Source organism: Acanthochromis polyacanthus, chromosome 14, assembly GCF_021347895.1.
Source record: "Acanthochromis polyacanthus isolate Apoly-LR-REF ecotype Palm Island chromosome 14, KAUST_Apoly_ChrSc, whole genome shotgun sequence".
NCBI classification, from domain to species: Eukaryota; Metazoa; Chordata; class Actinopteri; family Pomacentridae; genus Acanthochromis; species Acanthochromis polyacanthus.
In genome coordinates this window covers 9525145-9531144 of record NC_067126.1, presented here as the reverse complement: position 1 = coordinate 9531144, position 6000 = coordinate 9525145, and positions in this window count along the sequence as shown.

The following is a 6000-nucleotide window of genomic DNA, read 5'->3' as shown; positions in this document are numbered from 1 at the left end:
TTGGTGGCCTCCCTCACTTGTCTCGTTCTTGCTCGGTATTTCAGTTTTCAAGGAACAACCTGCTCTAATCAGATTTACACATGTACCATAATCCTTCCATTTCTTAATGAATGATTTAACTGGACTCCAAGGGGTATTCAGTGACTTGGAAATTTTCTTCTATCCATCTTCTGATTTATGCTTTTCGATAACCTTTTCACAGAGTGTCTTGTTGTGTTCTTTAGTCTTAATGGTGTAGTTATATCCAGGTTTACTGATTCACCGGTGACTGGATATACCAGATACAGTAGACTTTATCATACAATCACTGAGACACATTCACTGCATGTTTAGATAATCACTAGTTCACTAACTGTGAGACTTCTAGCACCGATTAGCTCCATCCATGTTGAATTTGGTGAGTCACTTTCAAGCGGTTGAATACTAATACAATTACTGACATTATTTTGTAAAAGTCGATTTTAAATTTTCTATTCTTTGAGTCTTTTTCTTGTAAATTCTTGTCAAATGATGTCCAATAAAATGTCTGTATGTTTAAAAATGGCAATAATAAACTCACAGTGTTTAAGTGTCCTAAATCAGCTAAAAATATCAACATTTTACAGATATTTGCAAGTTATTTCTACCATTTTTACAGTTTTTAATGTTACATTATTCCATAGTTTTTTTTAACATATTTTTTTCTTGCACCCTTGTGGAGAATATGAATGCCTCGTATCACTTCAGCTCAAGAAATGGAAACAGAAGGGTCAACAGGGTCTCCCAGCATGCTTCAGAGTCAGACTCCTTGACCACATCCACCCACAAAGCTTTCGGCTTGGAAGCGCCTGAAAGACGGAACCTGTTTTAGAAACAAAGGCCAGTGCTTACATGAGACTAAAATAACCTAATGATCCTCATATGTCATCATTTAGTGGAGTGCAGCAGGAGCAAAGCATAACAACCGTCTGATGAAGCAGAGTCGGACTTCAGAGCTACCTTTTCTGACTCCCTGTTCTCACCCTCCGCTCCATTGTTCTCTTCTTGGTTCGGTCCTCTATTTTAACGTGTCCCACTGTTTTTTTTCCACCTCAGCAGAACATGACTTCACATGTGAAAACACAGAGCAGCTGTGAAAGTATGCATGTGTGTGCTATGTGCTTTTGTGAGTGTGAGTGCTGCTTGCTTCTGGGTGTGGAGCTCTAATCCCAACCACAAGTGTTTTGCTGAGGCCGGAGGACCCCGTCCACCCCTGTTGTGAACACCTTGTGCAAACAGAACGAAACGAGAACCCGGCGGAGACTGAAGGGTTGCTGTTTTATTATATTTCTTTCACATTTGAAAGTTTTGTGTTTATGGAAGGAAAAAGAAAGTAAATGTTGCATGTCAGGTCAGAACAGCAGAGAAAATATTTCAGATTATTGCTTCTGGGATTGTGCATTTAATTAAAAAAACAACAAAATAAGAGGCAGCCTGATTACTAGACTGAATAGCAATTTGGTTTCTGTTTATATGGCATCGATTTACTGGAAATAGCAGAGATGAGGGCTATTTAAAGGACCATAACCAGTGAACTCTCAGAACCCAAAGGCGTTTCTGGTTGTTTTTGCTCTGTATATACCTTACCACTCAAGTTTGGGGTCACTTAGAAATGTCTTTATTTTAGAAAGAAAAGCATTTTTTTTTCAATGAAGATAACATGAAATTAATCAACACATGCATATGAATAAATGTGTCAGTTTTCATTGAAAACATGTAATTGTCTGGGTTACTCCAAACTTTTGAATGGTAGTGCATATGTTGGGTTCTGGGCCAACATGATGTAGACAGTATGTGATATTGTAACTACACGGCTTCATTCAATGGTTTTTGCAATGTACAGATCAACAGGTTTGCAGAAAAAGCATTTTTCCTCAGCTGAGAATCTGTATCACTTTTAGAGAATCAACAAGAAGAGATTCATTTAAAAGGAGATGCTTCTTAAATCTGACATTCTGAACAGAACCTGCTCTGGACCAGGTTAGCACCACAGCATCTGTAGCCATGGTGATCTAGCAGGTTAAACATGACACAGGAAACTTTGACTTTAAGCTCAACATACTTTGCTAACCCGCTAATCTCACTTCATAGCACTGCCCTTTGGATCTGGAAATAGGATGAAAATGCTATCATCCTATTTCTCCCTATTTTACGCAAAGTGGTTTGGATCAATCCACAAAACACTGTTCCAGCGTATTATGTACATGTCTGTGCTCGTGCACGTTCATAGTCATGCAAAAGACCCAGGAAAAGCTAACTGTCTGAATATGCTAATTAGCTAACTATCAACAATCTTTCCACAGAAGCACAGACTCCACTTATAACTACTAACACAAATGAAACAAGAGCTTAACCGGCAGAAACTTCAACAAATCAAACTTACACATCATGAACACAATCCACACCAACGACATCCACACGAGTCCTGCCATCTTTCTCTGTTCAAATGTTCGACACAGGTGAGCTGCTTCCTGTATAGGCTCTGAGGCTCCGCCCACACAGGAAGCAGTCAGACCAGGTAAAGGAAAGCTGCAGTGGGAAAGTATTTTCTGCCACCACCATGCTTCACATCATGTTGCCGCCACCACCATGCTTCACATCATGTTGCCACCACCATGCTTCATGGAGGGATGGTTGTGCTGGTCTTCTTTCTGTTAACTTCAGAGTCTCCCATATGTCTTCTGGTGAACTCTAGTCCAGATTTAATATGTGTCTTTCTCTTTGCCACTCCCCCATAAAACTTTGACTGGTGACATTTTTGAAAAAGAGGGAAAATCTCATACACCTTTGGCCATCGGTTTTTAAGTGGTCCAGTGCATGGTTATGAAATTGGGGCAGAAAAGGGGACTTTGACTATTCAAAATTTGACTTTTAAAGATGTTTCAAGCACATGAAAATTCTCTCAGCACACAGAAAATGCATTAAATTCATTCGCAGTTCACGGTCCATGATCTTCACCATTCTGAGAAGCCTTTAGTCGTGTCATTCAACCTGGCAGACAGCGAATCCTTTGACTCGTGAACAGATTCTTCAGGAAAGTTTGCTCAGCTAAGTAGCCTGTAAGTGCATTAACCTGCTGATGCATTCGAGGGCATATTAGGATGATTATGCTCATGTGTAAGCCAGGTTCAGGCCAATGACCTCCCAGCCATGACTGCATTTCCCTGAGAACTGCACCGCGAGGCTGAGCCCATTCATCATGTCAATAGGGAGCCTTTCATTGGGGTGAAACATCATAGAGGGCCTGTGGTGTAGGAGGACAGACTATGAGTCAATCCCCACATGGTGCTGCAGGCCACGGCTTCCCAACTAATGACCCTAACATGTGGGCCTTTCAAATCCCACTTGTTCTGTTTTCTGTGTGGGGTGGAGCAGATATATTATAGAAATTTAAGGGTGAACCTGAGACTTCAATGCCAGAGGGGGAGATTTATCTTCTTGGATGGCTAAACATCGAAAAGTACATATTATTTTCTTACATTAAGGTTCCTTTTCTCAATCAAAATCAAGCGCCTAAACATAAAAGATGTTGCTTATAGTACAAATCAGGCCCCCTGAGGCAAATTTCTCATTTGTGGTTTTTGGGAACTTGAAATAAAATGGCTCTGACTTGAATCAAACCTTCCGTCTGTGGTGGAAAAACATATACAGATCCTTGAAAGTGGAGTTTAAAATAGGTAGGAAGAGCAACTTAAATGTCTGACACAAAGGTAGACATTACAATGCAATGCAGATTTAAAAAATACAATGAAAATCTACTAGAATAAAGAAGAATCACAAAAAAAGTGTTTGTGTGAAAGATGAAAGATACATTCATATAAAATACCAGGCACTATATACAGATCAGCTTGGGCAAGAGCAAGTACAGCATTAAGTTGAAAAAATGTTTCTAAGCATTAAATCAAAAAATACTCATTTTCTCTTTTTTAAATGTCACATAAAAAGTTTACAAAGAGACACAAAAATGGGGAACTGAGGTATGAAAGAAATAAACTTTCACGTCTCAGCATACGGTTGTTGTAAAGTCACAGAAATTGGGTATTTTGCACATCTCGTAAGCCATTATTTCCCTTCCCGCAGTGATGAACAGGTGAAATTCAAGATTCATAGTCAACGTATTTTTGAAATAATTGCTAGTAAAATTAACTTCATCCTGATCCTTCAGGAAGGGAGAGCACAATTTGTGGCAGGATGCAGGGAATGCACATTTTGAGTCACCCTCTCACTTAATAATTTGCAAAATTATCACTCAACACTTGACTAAATGACAAAATATTTAATTGCAAATGCAGCTATGCTATATATACTTCCTCAGTTACCTCATGAACCCTGTCCTAGATGACCCCAGTTTGTCTGAAACACATAAACTTTGGGTGGAGAGCATTAAATGACACAGAGATCTTTGTCATGGTGCCCAGTAGGGTATGAATGATGTCTCCTCTGGTTGCTACAGCATGAAACACTACAAGGCTCCATCTGGTGGTCAAAAAGTTTCACAAAAATAGCAACATTTTAATAAACTGTGTGAAAGTGGCATAATTTAGCTTTAGCGGGTCGAAGGGACATGTTCATGTGAAAAAACAAAACATCCAGCAAACTCAAAACAAACCTTTTCGATCAGGATTTTCCTTGATTTGATTTGTTCTTAATGATGACAAAACAATAACATAATCATCCTCCTGTTGGATCATGTGCAAGTACATGCAGTAAAGTAAAAGTACAATATTCATCTCTGATAGTGGAAAAGAAACATAAAGTAAAAATGGAACTACTTGAAAGTTAACAAATTTGCTCAGAAATTTTCGACTACTGTTAAACATATTCAAGTCGTTCAACACTGATATGGATATTTGTTTTTAAATCTGTTCATAAAAACATCATTTAGGAGTATGTTGACTAATATACATCAACAATACATCAAATAGCACAATCACAACTCACAACACAACGGGCTTGTACAAATTGAATATGACAGTGTTGCTTCCCAAACTCTACATTTTACACACACAGACACATCTTCACAACAGAAAATGTTGGAAAAGTTTTGGTTGGAAAGACCTAAAATGCTGTTTTCAAGACACCAAAACAGAAATATCTGTATTAGTGTGTACTCAAACAGGTTATGATTACACTAAAAGAAAAACAACTGATCTGAATTCATGCTTTATGTTACACAGCAACCACAGGGAAACTCTGCAGCTGGGAGGGAAAGTGACGGATGCTGCTGCAGTCAAAGCAGCTTCTGCAACGAGCTTCGTCCCCAAACTCAGCAGGACAAAGCGCATTCCTGCATTGCATTAATTTAGTACAAAGATGAGGGAGAGAAAGCTCCTCAAACCACACTGTATCCCAAATCAAGTCCATGTGAGGCTTTGTTGCAGCTATGGAATAACGAATTCAGTGCAGTCAGACTCTCGGAATGTGTGACGGAAGCTTTGGAAAATTAATAAGAGGAACGTGGTTGCACTTTTTTATGCGATGCCTCTTTTGCATCACAAACTGTAAATTAGCTTGTTTGATTCATCGCTGCAAAGGCTTCTTAGAACCACAGGCTAAGCCCCCCTCCCAAAATATGTTAAAACTTCATTGATCTCCATGTGGAAAGAGAATTATCTGAGAAGCACAGAAGAGAAAACAGAAAATAAATATAAAAATCACAATGAAAATGGAGTTACATACAATGCAAAAATAAAAATGATGATAGCAAGCTAGACTAATAGATTTTCACAGTTTTGTGAAATCACAGAAAACCAGTGAAATAGCAATACACAATTAGAATGATATACTAACGTGTTTAAAATGAATAAATTATCCCAAATGATTAATTAATGTCCATCAGAATTTGTCCAGAATGACTCATAAATTGTCCAAAATGGAATAAAATGTTAAAAAATAATTCAAAATCTGTCTAAAATAAGAGGATTGTTCAAAATTGTCCAAAACGAGTTATAGAGTGCTTCAAATATTTTCCAAAGTAAATAA